This window comes from Saccoglossus kowalevskii, chromosome 8, assembly GCF_978046115.1.
Source record: "Saccoglossus kowalevskii chromosome 8, keSacKowa6.1, whole genome shotgun sequence".
NCBI classification, from domain to species: domain Eukaryota; kingdom Metazoa; phylum Hemichordata; class Enteropneusta; family Harrimaniidae; genus Saccoglossus; species Saccoglossus kowalevskii.
In genome coordinates, this window is record NC_140648.1 from 29,324,886 (window position 1) to 29,340,600 (window position 15,715).

Genomic DNA, 15,715 nt, shown 5'->3' on the forward strand with positions numbered 1-15,715 from the left:
TAGTCCACATAATGAACACTTATGTTGAGTTGTTCATTGCACAAAACATCTGTCGCTTCATCTGCAATATTAGCAAACCGTGCTGGATCATTACTGTTTATACGCGCAAAGACCGATCACAACACATCATGGCTCATGAGAGTGATCAGTTGTTGTAGCCATGACCAAATCACTTCACTGTCGGCAGCCCAGGTTTGAAACAGGTGATAGAGATTCCATCCTTATCAAGATGACCTCTGACAGCAATCCCTTACCTTAACAAATACCTGAAGGCTATCAGTTGTTTCAGCAAGCCATTCCTATGGAGTTGCTGTTGTCCTACAATTCTCAATTTTAGCTTACTAGAGATGGAATGGTCGGTAGTATCAGAGCACTGCATGGCGGCTTCTGTATGTGCCTATGATGCTGCATGAAGGTCAAACTTCTCAATTGTTTTTTGTAGTTGTCAAACCCGGTTGTCACAAAGGCAGCTTCTTGATGACTAGAAAATATGAAAAATACCAGATTGAGAGGAACTACTACCCTTGTTCTAAAATGTACCGAGGACTGCATGATCTCTGGGCTGTAAACGCAGTAGACCTTTCATGGCACATTCTTTGCAGTCACAATTAGCAGGTGTTGAGGCCTCTGTCTCTGTATCTGACGTCATCGGTGTAGTGGCCATCGGCGGTGTCCTGTTAATCTCTGTATCTGACATCATCTGTGTAGTGACCATCAGAGGTGCCTTCTCCATCTCTGTATCTGACGACATTGGTTTAGTGGCCGCGGACGGTGCCTTCTTAGTCTCTGTATCTGATGGCTTAAGTTCAAAATATACTGTTACATTTTTATTGATATTACTAAAAGGGCCACTACACGAGACTGTTTCAGTCACCCCAAAGTGGCAATTATTTGTATTAAAGTTATTTTTAGTAGTTACGTCACGTTTTAACAAGGAGCTTTCATCAGATTTGAAATGTTCTCGTCTTTTATCTGTGCGCTGCCCTTCCTCTTCAGTTAATTCTGGGTGCATAGACCACATTCGCATGCCACATCCTTCATATCGTCATAGCAATAACCTTAGCGCAAGCCAACAAGTTTATTGGACTATAAAAACATCATATCACCAGCAGGTTTATTTTTATAAACTCATTTAAACATCTGACCAACAAATAGTCGCTTATTTTAATGAGATCAAATATGCGCAAGATGCTGACATCGCTTGTTTACGAGCAGGCATTTTAATAGCTTAACAAAAATGTGTGTGAATCTCCGAAGATAGCCCGCATCCCAACACCACGTAAAACGAAAACAAAATTATGGCAGCGTGCAAGTTTTTTTTCGATTTCTCGCAATATTGTTTTGAGGGAAAAGCCACCTTCTTAGTTGAAGCCGTCCTTTGATGGCCGGGCGTTCCTCTGGAGGAAAGGCCAATCACTTGTATCAACAAATCCGATCTATTGTGGCAATTACGAATGAGAGCTGCATAATTTTGTTTAAGCACTTGCCTCAAACTAATTGAGTGTATGTGTGATCACTGGTCAGTTTAAAACATATGATAAATATACACGCTTTATTTTAACCGTAAATGGCACGTCGGATCATCATACGAAACCTAATTCTACAAGGAAACAGAGATTTGTATCTTGTATCGGTACCATAGTATGGTGGAGAGCCAAAACATGACTAGCACATAAATTCTGAGACAAGATTATGAACATTTACCTTGTTTTGCAGCCTTTGGGAATCGTCAGCGTTGTTGTTGTTCATCTCTTGCCTAGAAACATGGACAAAAAATGAAAAGGTTTCTTCCCGTACGTCTTGCTCACTGCTGTCGCTTTCCCTTTCAAAGCCATGTCAACAACACGTCCAGGCATCGGGCTATACCTTTCCCTGACCACACAGGCCGCTGGGAATTTTAGACTTTTCCCGAGGGGTTTTGAAGTATCTGGTCACATGAGTCTGTTTATTAGTATTTGAAAGTATATATCTTGTGTGAATCATTCGATGTCTTGATGACATCCAGATTCACGAATCTTCGTACTCTTTATATCTGGTTTTGGTGTTAAACCATGATCTATCACGTTTGCTGTTATTCAACATATCTGTTGATGTAAACTCATTACTTCACCTTTACTTAGTGTTGGTACAGACGTTTTTGTCGTGGTACATTTTCTGACGATCCTGTAAGACTTTCAGCCTGAGTTGTTAGCTGTAATGGGTGTAGTTGGTGACAGGTCAGTGTCAGTCTCTGTCATTCGATGTCCGTTATTCGCTTCTCACTTCCAGTGTCTAGAAAACATTGATTTCATACAATTCATGATTTCTATTGTATACATGTATGATAGGACTTTGAGTAGTAGTTTACCACTATCAATAGTTGACGTTGTCCAGAATAAAAAGATCTGTGGCTACGACTTGTTTAATCTGGTATTGGAATCATCATTTCTCATTTGGGTTTCAATGCTCAAGACGTGTGCTGCATTGTGAAACCATGTCTGCTATATGTATGTTCAAGGCCAGAATAGAATGTCCAGTTCACGTTAATAGGACTTCTCTGTTCCCATGTGGCCTTGTGTGTATTAAATTTAGCATTTCCTTTCTGGGTGATTTTGGTACCAAAATTTCTATCCCCATATCCATGATAGTTGAATCAGTTCAGTGTTTTCGGATCTGCACGGTGATTCTGATTTTGGTGTCCATCAGTTATCACAGACTTTAATTCCCTTCGTGTGTTATCTATCAGTTGAAACTCAGATAGCCTCCGAATTTTTCATTTGATAGTAGGAGATTTGACATCACATGGTGAACAATGATGATCTTGACATCTATTTTAATGAGATATTTTCCTGCGATGTATTTCAATGATATGTCATATTTCTGTCTTTGGAGTAGCATTCAGTGTAGTCTTGGTGATGGGTGTGCTGCTAGTGGTTTCTTCATGATATGGTCTAATGGTTTGTGACGCAATTGTAAACTTACTTCGTTACCATATGTGCACTGGTTGTATCTTTCTAAACCAAATAATACAGCTACTAGCGCTTTCTCATATCTCTGTCATTGATCTACATGCATATGCGTTTGGTTTATTATCCTGTAGTATATTTACACCACTATGGTATTTATTGTATCACCTCTCTGTATAGCTGATATAAACCTGTCATCGAGGTTGTTTTTATTTATTCCCTATACCAGTATATCGTCTATGTCTGCTTCAACACCAGGGTGATATTCAAATTGCTGTGTGGTTTATTTCTGGAACAATTTCAGTGCTGATTTATGCCAAATGGCAAATAATTTAGATAAAAAACAAGTTGGCAATACAGCATTGATAGACTGCATAGAAATGTGATGGAGTTCGATGGTATAAAATGGATGTTTTTTTTCCAATAGGTTTCACAAACTCACCGGCCTTCATGAGCAAGTGTTAATACAGAATACACAGCGAATTCAGAAGCTCTGGGTACGCTGTCCACTCTATCTCAGAATATAATCATCGAAAAAATAAATGATGAACTATACGTCCAAAAGCAAGAAATGTTATGTCTTCAGACAGTCCGCCATTCCAGGAATTCAACACCCAGGCTATCAGCTCGGTATAAGTCATTGTTTTTCAAGTGCATCCAGAAACCTTGTGTACTCTTGTCTAGACTGAATCATCATCTCGGTTAGTGCATGTCGTGCAATTATAGCTGAGTATCTATGTTTGTGGGACGATTCTGATATTTTCCAGGAAATTATTGTAATTACAAAACAATTCTATAGCAAGCGGAATAATTGCCAAAATGGAATATAATCTTTGCATGGTATGATAGGGGGACTCATGCTGCGAACAAGCTGGTAAGTTGATGGACGTAAACAACCATTTTGTAGCAATGTATCTATGTTTGTGGACAGATTCTGACATTTTCGGAAAAGTAATGTTTTAGTTTTTTTCTCCTTATAAGAATTATTAACCTTTGATATTAACGTATTATTTTGTAACTATGCCAACTATTGTTACGAATGGCAAATATTGTCCACAGACGCTAGAACGTATGCAACACTATACATCTAACTACCCTAAGCCTAGAGATAGTAACGAACTACGCATGCATTTTGTGATATTAGTGTTTCTATCCGCATGTACACTGACGTCTACGAATAATATTATGAAGTCTTTCTAATACATTGCGTATTTGATTACATGCATACATATTAGCGATAAATAAATAAATAAATAAATAAATAAATAAATAAATAAATAAATAAATAAATAAATAAATAAATAAATAAATATGTTGACATGGCCACTGTGAACGCAGTGCACGCCGACATAAATCATGTAGTGTGTTCACATAAATATGAGAGTAAATGTGCAGATGATGGTAATAACGGAGCAGCTGATATAACAGTATGTTGTAAGGTGTGGTTGGATCTGTGCAAGTTAGTAGCATGGGCTTTTGTGAATAAGTTTGGTTATTATATAAAAACATGGTTCCTCATGACAACTTCTAGTTTGAGGGAATTTACCAATGACAATAATTGTATTCAGTGTTTGATATGTGTCCTGTGTGCCAACGTGATAACTTAAATCTTAATTATATAGTGTGTATTAGGGAAATATGGTCACTAACACCATGCATGGCTTGGCCCTTATTACTGCAGAAAATCACAAAATGTATGTCAGCATCCTTTATTCTATGTTTTTGTCATATTACTTCAAACCCAGCAAATAGAAGCGTGCTTGTGATTTACATAACTAGGGTGTTTACAACTTTGGAAAGACAATTGAAATCTACCCGGTGTGCTGTTATTTTAATAACAAAGGATGTTCACGATCTACTGAGTTGCCTACATGACACAGCTGCTAGCAAGATCACATTCTGATTGGCTCATGTGGAAACCCAGGTGGTGTCCCTGAATCTAGGCCATTTATGCCTATAAATTGGACAGACTGAGGACAGTTGTATAAACTGCTCTGCGATCTCCGGCTCTCGGCGGTACCTTCCGAAATACCAGCGTTCCTCTGCAAGCAAGACTTTTGTATTTCTTCATTGTTGTGTTGCAGAAGCCATTGACTGTCATCCATTTCTATATCCTGAAACTGTAAGTTATTTCCAATGCACACTTCTTTAAACAATCCTATATTTTACTGAATTTATTCATTGTGTAATTATATTGAGAGGTATTAAAGCCAGGGGCTTTAACTTGATATTTTGGTGTATGTGTATTTCATTTCCAGTACTACTGTCTTGTCTACCCCATGTGAGCAGTGAATGAAGAAGGTTATAGAAAGAGATTTCGAACTAGTAGGGCAGAAGGTGGAGAGAGCATTTCGCAATTTGCAGCTAGATTGAGTAGTTATTTTGACTGATGGGTAGAGCTGTCTCAAGTTTTGAAGAAGGACTTAGTGATGAGAGATCGGTTGATGAGTGCTTCTGGTAACGAGTTGTGAAAGGTCACCCAAGACAGGTGGTTAAAATCTGTAATCTAGTCAGTTTCAAGGTTCTGGAGAACAGGTCAGCAAGGTAAAGGACAGGGTAGATTTATCCAGTCTAAGCCAAAGTCAGGCTGTTATATTTGTGGTGATCCAAATCATTGTCAGTCTGTCAGTTGTCATAAGCATTATAAAAGTTCCAAGTCTCAGGTTAAGTCAGCTGCTAAGTTGGCATGTGATCAGAATAGTAATGATTCACAGGAAATCAGTGCTACTTGTGTAGTTCATGAGATTATAGATGCAAGTAGGCATCCATGTTTACAGGGACGAGATAGAGATGAGTTGAAATGTGGCCATGAGTTGCCACTTATTAATGTTGCCAGTGTTGCACCAGCTAATAGGATGGTGAGTGGTATGCCTGTTATTCAAGGCTTTGTTGGCAGTACTAAGGTAGAGGTCCTTCATGATAGTGGGTGTAGTTTGGTTGTTGTAGTACATAGAGTTGGTAGAAGAGTTGGTAAGGGAGAGTCGTACCTGTGTGATGATCGATGGTACATGTCGGAAAGTCCCAGTAGCTAGACTATATATAGATACACCCTTCTATGTTGGTGAGGTCAAGGCACTGTGTATGAGGACCCCAGTGTATGATATTATTATTGGTAATATTAGTGGAGCTAGGGAGCCCAAGGATTCTGATATTGGTTTGAAGCTAGGTTCAGCTCATGAGGTAGGGCAAGGTGAGGTTAGTTCGCCCGTGGGTGGTGAACATAGTACTCCTTCAAGTGATGGGACTAGTATGCCCTCTGGTGGTGAAGGTTGTTGTCCTTCTGGCATTGAGACTAGCGGACATCTACTAGTACTCAGGCTAGTGTGCCCTATATTAAAGAAGTTGTTCTTCGGGTGTTGAGATAAGAGAACCTTCAGTTAGTGGGAGTGGTTGTGAACCCTCCATTAATTTCAGTCAGAATGGTAGTGTTGATGTTGTATAGGTGGTACAGACTAGGGCTCAGACGTTACGTTGGCTTATAGTTTCTGAAGTTAATACATTTTAATAATACATTTTAAGGTTGATACTAATGGTGGTAAGAAACATATTACTGTTGATGCAGTGCGAGAGGCACAGCAGTCTGACCCCACATTAGAGCATGCTAGAAAGTTAGTGAGTACAGGTGAGGAATTGATCACTGGTCGTAACAATCGAGCAAGGTTTTTGATGAACAAGGGGCTGAAGTATGGAGAGTTTCAGTCACCTCATGTTGATGACAATTGTGTTCCCAATTAGTTGTACCATGTGTTACCGTGATCAAGTACTAGCACTTGCTCATGAGTCAGTTATGGCAGGTCATCTGGGTGCTAAGAAAACTATAGATAGAATAGCAACTCAGTTTTATTGTCCTGGTATGTAGGATGATATTGTATTGGTAACATCTGAACCAGTCAGGTAAAAACCATACCCTTTACCATTCACTTAAACAGATATAGTGAGGTCAGAGGTTAAGTGGGTGTAATTACACCATCGAATTCACCTTATGCCTCACCCATTGTTTTGTTCAATAAGAAAGGAGGGGTGTTAGGTTTTGCATTGATTTTTGCAAACTCAATCTCATTCCAGTGTTTGATGCAGAGCCGATGCCATCGCCTGAAGACCTATTTTCACGATTAAAAGAGGGTTGGTACTTCACCAAAATTGATCTAATCAAGGGGTACTGGCAGATCCCCATGAGTGGGGGGCTAAAGAATAAACAGCCTTCCTCACACCTGATAGTTTATTTCAGTTTCGTTAAATGCCATTTGGGCTCGTGAATGCTTAGAATTACTGTTGCAATATTCTTTTTCAAACTTTGAAAAATTTAAGTTTATTGGCAGTTGATTAAATGTGCCATGTTCAGTCTTGTCAGTGAGTGCAGGTCAGTACCACGAAACCACTAACATCAACTGAGAGACTGGTTGCATTATATGTGCCTGGATGGACCTCTGCTCGTACACGTATATTATACGGCAGTAGGACTGTATAAAAGTGAAACCAGTATCGTCTTTTCTGAGGGTCCACTTACACTTTCGAACTATCTGTGTCTGTCGGATGTTGTACAACAGCTGTGAAACTACTGCCCACATTTGCGACTAAATCTGTTGCTGTATGACAATGCCTTTCTAAATGGATATACAAAACACCTTACCAGCTTTATAATATGTTTTTAGTTAGGGATTGTTCTTTCCTATACTCTATGTGTGTTCTTTTGGATCACACATAGTCTATGTATTTCGTAGATTTTATCACAATTCGCCCACACTGCGTTGGTTATCAGGGATAGTTGTTGAGGGTTAATTTGCCAGGGTTGGTAAATTGTCTGACGATGCTGTCTGACTTTCAGTTTTGTTTGATGGTTGTTGGATAAACTACTCTGGGTTGTTACCTGTAAAGCAGTGTCTGTCTATGTGATTCGATGTCCGCTGTTCATGTGTTTCTATATTCAAGGATGCCCAAGTATGCATTGTCGCATCTCTCTTCCAGTGGTATCCCACGCCTCGAAAACATTGATTTCATGCAATTTATGATTTCTACTATATAAATGTATGATAGGACTTTGAGTAGTAGTTTACCACTATCAATAGTTGACGTTGTCCAGAATAAAAAGATCTGTGGCTACGACTTGGTTCATCTGGTATTAAAATCATCGGTCCTTTCTTATTTGAGTTTCAATGTTCAAGACATGTGCTGCATTGTGAAACCATGTCTGCTATATGCATGTTCAGGCCAGAATTTCTCTGTTTCCATGTGGCCTTGTGTGTATTAAATTTATCATTTTCTTTCTGGGTGATTTTATTACAAGAATTCCTATCCCCATATCTATGATAGTTGAATTAGTTCAATGTTAGTTAGTTAGTTTTAGTATTTGTGGATCTGCATGGTGATTCTGATTTTGGTGTTCATCGGTTACATACTTTAATTCCTTTCGTTGTTATCTATCAGAGTTGAAACTCGGATAGCCTCCGAATTTTCCATTTGATACTAGGAGATTTGACATCACATGGTGGACAATGATGATCTTGACATCTATTTTAATGAGACATTTTCCTGAGATGTATTTCAATGATATGTCATATTTCTGTCTTTTGAGTAGCATTCGCTGTAGTATTGGTGATTGGTGATTGTGTCTCTAAGTCTGTCATAGATCTAGATGCATATGCAACTGTGGTTTATTGTCCTGCTAAAACAGCTCCTGAAGAAAATGCTGATGCAACACTGCTGGTTTAGAGACATCATGGTATGTTAAAACAGAGTCCAGTTGCGTGGTCTGGATTTTTTTTATTTTGTTTAATGCTTTGTTGGGCATCTGATCAGTGGTATTCTACATCAGTCTTTGGAATGTTTCTCATTGTTTGTAATATGGATAACAGATTTGGAACGAATTTCGCCTAGTAATTACATTATGTCTTTCTTGTCTGTTGGTGTTCCCATATCTGTGTCACAAAGCGTCTACACTTACTAGTCTACCGTTCCGCTAACTCTCTGAAGTACGTCGCCTCAAAAACATCCGCTAAAACATCAGACTACACCAGCCACTCTTCGTCTCAACCGACTTTGCCATCTTAGTGTCTTAATTTGTTTTCTTGTATCTGTTGACCGGCTTGGATGGCTGTGTTACCAGTGAATGGCTGTGGTATGTCTGTCACCGTTTAGACCCCAGCGGCGCAGTGGACGGAATTGAAATCATTGACTGGAACTATTTCTGACAGTTTGGTATTTGTAGTTTATTAATATAGCCGATGATTAATCCATAAGATATGACGTGTCCAGAACTTTGTGTGATTGACTGTATGATTGAAGGTTACGCCGTATAGTCTTTATACTTCTTTGTAATTGGTTAAGTTTTGATACGTAATAATCGGTCTAAGTCTTTAGTCACAGAGAGAACTACGCGTGTCTGGACAGTTTGCTTTGAGGCATTCTCGATGTGGCTAAAGACTAGCTATTAAAACGTATTTTGTTGAGTGTGTCTATTTGACTGTAAAGCTTCAGTGACTTTTCTGATCCTGTACCTCAAGCAGACGTGTATAGAGACAAGACGAAAATTCCGCTCATGACACTGTCTACCTAATTTCTGCCACAAAAGGCGCACGTCTCAAAACTACCTATGTTGCAAATCAAAATTACAATGAATATAAAGATAACCAATAAGAATTCGTGACTTCGGTAATATATTAAGAATGACAATGATGCTAGGGAGTCTGTAGTTTGTTGTAGTATGTATGTAATGGCTTAATTGTCGTATTATTAAACCTTCAAGTCAGGTACCAGTGATCGGGGGTTTCGCCACCTTTTCAATCGAACAAAGACACACAGAGAATCGAATTGTGTCACATTTGGTCTCAGCCCACGCTGTAACTCTCTCAAGACCGCGTCAAGACTGCATGCCTCGTGGTGAGCTGCCAAGACTCTGAGACCAGCTTTATTCGCTTCTTAACTCTTAGCCAATTACAGGGGAGTTTAAGAGCTTAAGGCATAGTCTCTATATATTCAATTCGCATATAGCCAATCACACAAAGTATTCAACACGCCATAATGTCTGACTAATTGCCCCCGATGTCGGGACATAACTCTCATATTTATCGGCGCCATGTTGACTTAACCAACATTCCATAGTCGGCAATTATATCAGCCAGTTGTCTACTTACTAATCTCACCTACGAATGAACCTGATCATGATAAGTTACGAGCAGGTGTGGATTATCCAGGGGTCATCAGTGAAAGTCGCTATAACTGCAAAAACCGGCCTCAACTAAACACATGGAAATATAAATCATGACAGTAATATATTAAGAATGACAATGATACTAGGTAGTCTGGGACAGTCTGGAATAAAGCTTGGGCGTGGCCACACGTGTTGTACAGGTGTATGTCTTTATTGGCTCACAAACATTACATTACTTAAGAATTCGTGACCTCGTATTGCTGTGATCATTTCAGGATCTGGTCTGACGCCTGTAGTCATTATATTTACACCAAACTCACATTTGTCTTTGTGGAGTGTGGTATTTATTTTATCACATCTCTGTATAGCTGCTTTAAACTTCTCAACGTGGTTGTTCTTATTCATTCCCTGTAACCAAAATATGTCTCAGTGGCGGCGGCACGGGGGGGGGGGGGGGGGTCGCGCCTCCAAAAAGATGATGGTGGCGTCGCCCCTACAAAATCAAGCTTTGTTTCAGCAACATTTTCCCCTCAAAATGTTATAAGGTCGCGCCTTCGGTTGCGAGGTTGGTGAGCAGATCTCGCCCGCATGTTTCAACACCAGGTTGATATTCAAATTGTCGTGTGATTTATTTCTGGAGCAATTTCTGTGCAGATTTTATGCCAAATGGCATTCTCATATAATGGTTTCTAACAAAGAGTTTGTTAAAATTGATAAGCAGTTGACTGATAGGGTTTTGTGGTACCTATCAATACCCAATTTTGCTGAGAGGTCTAATCTGATGTGACGTGGCTCACATTGACAGCCAAAACTACCGTTGAATACCGGGGAATGTTTCCATTATTGGTGACTTCATGTTTTCATTTACATTAAAGAAGACTTAAGTTAATTCTAAGTCTTGTAATGCTTTGAAACCCAACAAAGATGGCTGATTGGTCCGTGACTTATAGTTTCCCATAACTTTTCACACTGGTACAACCTATCGGTGTGGTGCGTGTTTTCTAAACTTTGATGTTCTAGTATTTGATTTCTGAAGATTTTTGACAGACATGATGCTTGCCTCGGACCAAGTATTCATATTGAATCCTACACCTATATGTGTACCATTAGACTGTCGTTATAACGCCTTCGGCGATTGAAAATAAGTGACTCTTAATTAGGCCTGAGAACTGTCGACAGTCTAATGTACCATGTTTGTCAATTGTTAACACTCATCGTTTGCCACTTCAATTATGTGTCTCCATGAACACTTTTCTTTGATTTGCACTATTTCTGATACTTAGTATTCATCTTGTGACATTTATGCCATTTTTTGAAATATAGTGGACATTGGTGCTTTTTGATGCTTGGTGACACATTTAAAGCGATCCGTGGTGGATTAGCTTGATTTTTCTTAAATTTCCCGAATTATGTTGGTTTTGAATATTTTTTTCCAGACCTATTTCTTCTGTCAGATTTTGTCTGATTTTTCTTTGACTTTTTATTAATTCCATATGTCATTAGGTTTTTTTCTAGACGTGAATCTTGTTTTTGTAGTAGATTATGATATTTTATTATTATGCCAAATGCACAATCCTTGGTTAATATCATTAAAGCCTTCACAAAAATCATTGATGGGTCGTTGAATCATGTTGTTCTGGAGTTCCTGTGTTGAATTTGTGTCTTGAAACAACTACACATTTCTTTAAAGCGAAATGCGCCTCACACTTATTGCACATATCTCTTGACACTGTTGTTTTGCCACAAAAACTGAAATATAATATCAAAGAACTTCCGGATCAATTAATTTTGTACTGGATTGCCTTACTTTTTTGACCATATGATTTGCCATATATTCGGACTAAATTGTCAAAACAACTCAGTCTAGTATATTAACATTTGAATTTTATCAAATATGGAGTCACAATGTCACTGAGGCTACAAAAATAAAATAATAGTGCTAAGGAAAATCAATCACTTAAACAAGCCGCGATTGTTTTGATATTCCACGTTCCTGTGGGCAGTGCATTAAAAAATAATTTCATAAAGCTATATGTGATTGTTAATTTACATTATTGGATCAGAAAACTAATCTTGTTTCTTCTTTCAAAGCGTTGACCTTGAAAACGATGTCACGAATTACAAATATTATCCGGTACTAGTAACATACGTTAGAATACAATATGTATGTACATATACTGCAGAAACGCTGAAACAGTAATACCACCAACAACAACATCACCCTATGCCTAGAGATCTCAAAATCTACTCATGAGTTTTGTGTTAGTACTTATACGTGTCTCGTACCGCATGCTCATTGCCCAATCTGTCTTCATCACTGCCAGTATAAGAGTTGGATAATTCAACAAGACTAGTTGTGGACGAATTTTCATGGAATATTTAGGAGTGGTTTCTCTTCAAACAAGGACTGAATGAGTAACTGTTGGGTGCGCCTTCGAGCGTGAAGTAGTGAGAAGGGTGTGGTAACATTTGTAATGTCTCTTGCGCAAGTTTATGGAGGATGTCATAGCTCTTCTGCGTTCACACATTTATTAATACTCGAAAACAACAACCAAAAAGGGCGTTGGATGGCGCGCCACGCAGATACTGGTCTCATATATATGAGCAAAGGTGACCATGACTGTTGCGCTTTCCAACGAGTACAAAGTGACACGTTACCTAGCTTTACCTGTGTAATGTTTTTGTGGATTGGAAGATATCGAAAAATCACCGGCAGTAATTAGGTCACATAACGCCCAGGTCAAAACTCGTACACGTGATTTCTATTGCATTGTGGGAAAATCCATGTTTATCAACACAAATGCCGTACATGCGCGACACAACGACTGCCACCATTTAAGGGCATCAAATTAAAGTGGCGGCGTCACGGGGGTAGAGGGGCGGTCGCTCCCCTCGAAAACAAATGTTTGAGGGCGTCACCCCTCCAAAATCAAGCCTTTGTGTCAGCAAAACTTGCCTTGCAAAATGTAGAAAATGGCGTTTCAGAGAGTCTAGATTTCATTTTTTTAAGGGGAAGCAAGCAGATCTCGCCCTCTCATGCAAAAATTCGTGCCGCCGCCTCTGTTAAAGTCGCGCCGTAAACTGAACCCTTGGTTATATCGGATGAATTGTGTGAATATATAATTTAAGTGAAAATTACTGACTGGCAAATAAGCTATAGTTCAAGTGCAGCTGATTTGACTTATTAAACTTCGATGTCAGCAATGGAATGTAAACTCAATGTGAAAAAATGCAATGTAATTATTTTGTTTTCTAATAAGTAATCGCCAATTGAATTTATGGACATCCTTTAAAATTGTTCAACTTATTGAACTAGTATTTCTCTTTTTAGGTTATGTTATGATTTCGATTTTTATGAAGTAATTTTGTTTGCTTTTGCTTTGTTTTGTTGTCTGAGATATTCCTTCAACGGGAAGGTCAACGTTGCGATTTTGTATCGTTGCCTAATTTTATGTGTATGTGCTGTTAATTAAAATGTATTAATTGTTATTGTTGAAAATTATGTGTGTGTCTAATTCTAAGGGTTTAAATACATGCCTCCCAAAGGCTGTGTACATCGCCATTGTTCTAAATAAAAACTTCCTCACGCGGCTGTGACTGACGATTCAAGTGTAGTACTGTGACGTAATATCGTCTGATTAATCCAACATAGAGTGTAATCACTCAAAAACTTTCTTGGGAGCCAAGATTCTTGCTCGTTGCCAGAAAACTATGGGGAAACCAATGATTCAGAATTTATTAACGGGTCCTGTGCGAAGCTATGTTCCAGAGAGATGCCTACCTGCGCAAAGGACAATCGTTATTTCACTTTCTGTCTAAAGAAAGAAGATTTTGTATGGAAGGCAAACATTGGTACAGATTTCGTAATCATTATTAATTAATTAATTTTCAGTAAAATCTCTAATTTAAGCGTAATTTTCGAACATTTCAGTCTTTCCTGATCCCTAAATTTGATTCTAATTTAGATTTTCCCCGTAGTCCTTGACGCCTATTCAAGAGTATGGTTCATTGTGGCTAGCGTGATGGGGTAAACTTCGTTTCGACAATGAGCTGTTATAAAGATGAACAAATATTCTTTAATGCTCAGTTTATCTTTTGAAAACAACTAATTTTTTGATTTAAAAAAAATCATGCTGTTTTCCAATCTCTATCAAAGCCAAGATCATACTACAACATCGGCAAACCTCTTCCGTGTTGCGTTTGTCACGAAGTGGCTGAACTATCAATTTGAGTAGTATCTCAGTAGTTGCGCATGCGTCAGATCGCCATGGCGTTTACAAACAAACGTCTACCCATGGTCCTTTGCGTTTTTAGCGTGTGTTATCGTCGCTTGGAATTCAATTCCCGCGCGTGCGCAGTTGACGACCCTCCCGCTTTAAGAAAGATGTGTTTACAAAACATATAGGAAAAGTATTTCCTCTTCTCGCTACCTTAATTAATAAAAAGTTTAATTTGATATCATCTTATATGGGGCAGCAAGACCAGTTGTTAAGATTCTCGATTACAATAGCTGCGTGGTTGACCAGAAGTAATTATTGGCTAACGCTGCAGGAAGTCGCTACACAAAGTATTGATATCTGCAAGGAAACACAGCAAGACATAGTCAATATATGTCAATACCTTCGGTATAGAATAAATAATTGGAAGGATAACTAAGTGGTTCCGTGCTGTGCCTGATTCATTATCGTACATGTAAAAATAAAAGATTGCACCAGACGAATGTCTAGACTATCTCTATGTTGTAAACAACATTAGTGCTGGATTGAAGTGCCTGAAAGGTCGGTTCCATTAAATAACGTATTCTAGATTACGGGGAATAATTTGTTAATTTGTTTTGGAAGTTGTTGTTGTACGTAGTCACAATTTGTATCAGAAATAAATTCCACACAGACAGGTTTTCACGTCAATGATTCAACTACCCATTTCTTTTAAAATAAAAAAAGTGGTTTGTCTAGTTTTAAAATCGAATAAAAAGCGCCATTATCACAGTGTTAAAGTCCAAAAGATGAAGTTGACTCAACTATACACTGGTATTAGCAATATTGGAAACGTTGACTCTGCTGACTACTCACTCGTAATGTATCAGTCCGCCATTTCAAAATTCACTCAGTTGTCGTTAAAATTACATTTAAATACTCATAAATCTAAGGTTTGGTCATTCTGTTATCATATTAAATAAATGCCATGTTTTCCCTTGCGAGAAATACTTTTCAAAACAGAACAGATTACATTCATATGATTGGTACGTGACCCGCGCCTTGACAACAATTCCAATTGAGGCGGAAAATCTATATATTATTATAAAATACCATTGCCCAATTGGAAATTTATTCCTCGGTGTATATTTATCACCATTTCCAGCGATACATTATAAAATATGAATACTGTAGAAGTAGAAATATACACTGTGTTTAATTTTAGCGGATTCGTTTCATGAAAACAAGCTAATAATTTCACTGGGTTGTGAATGAAACGTTGCACTGGCATGCTTTAGTATGTTTGCATATTTACCATGGGCTTCAATTTAGATTATTTTGCTGTTAGCGAAATAAGCGAAAATATAACCCGGAGGATGTCTATATATACAAACGTCATATACAATATTAAAATTACCAGTTGATTA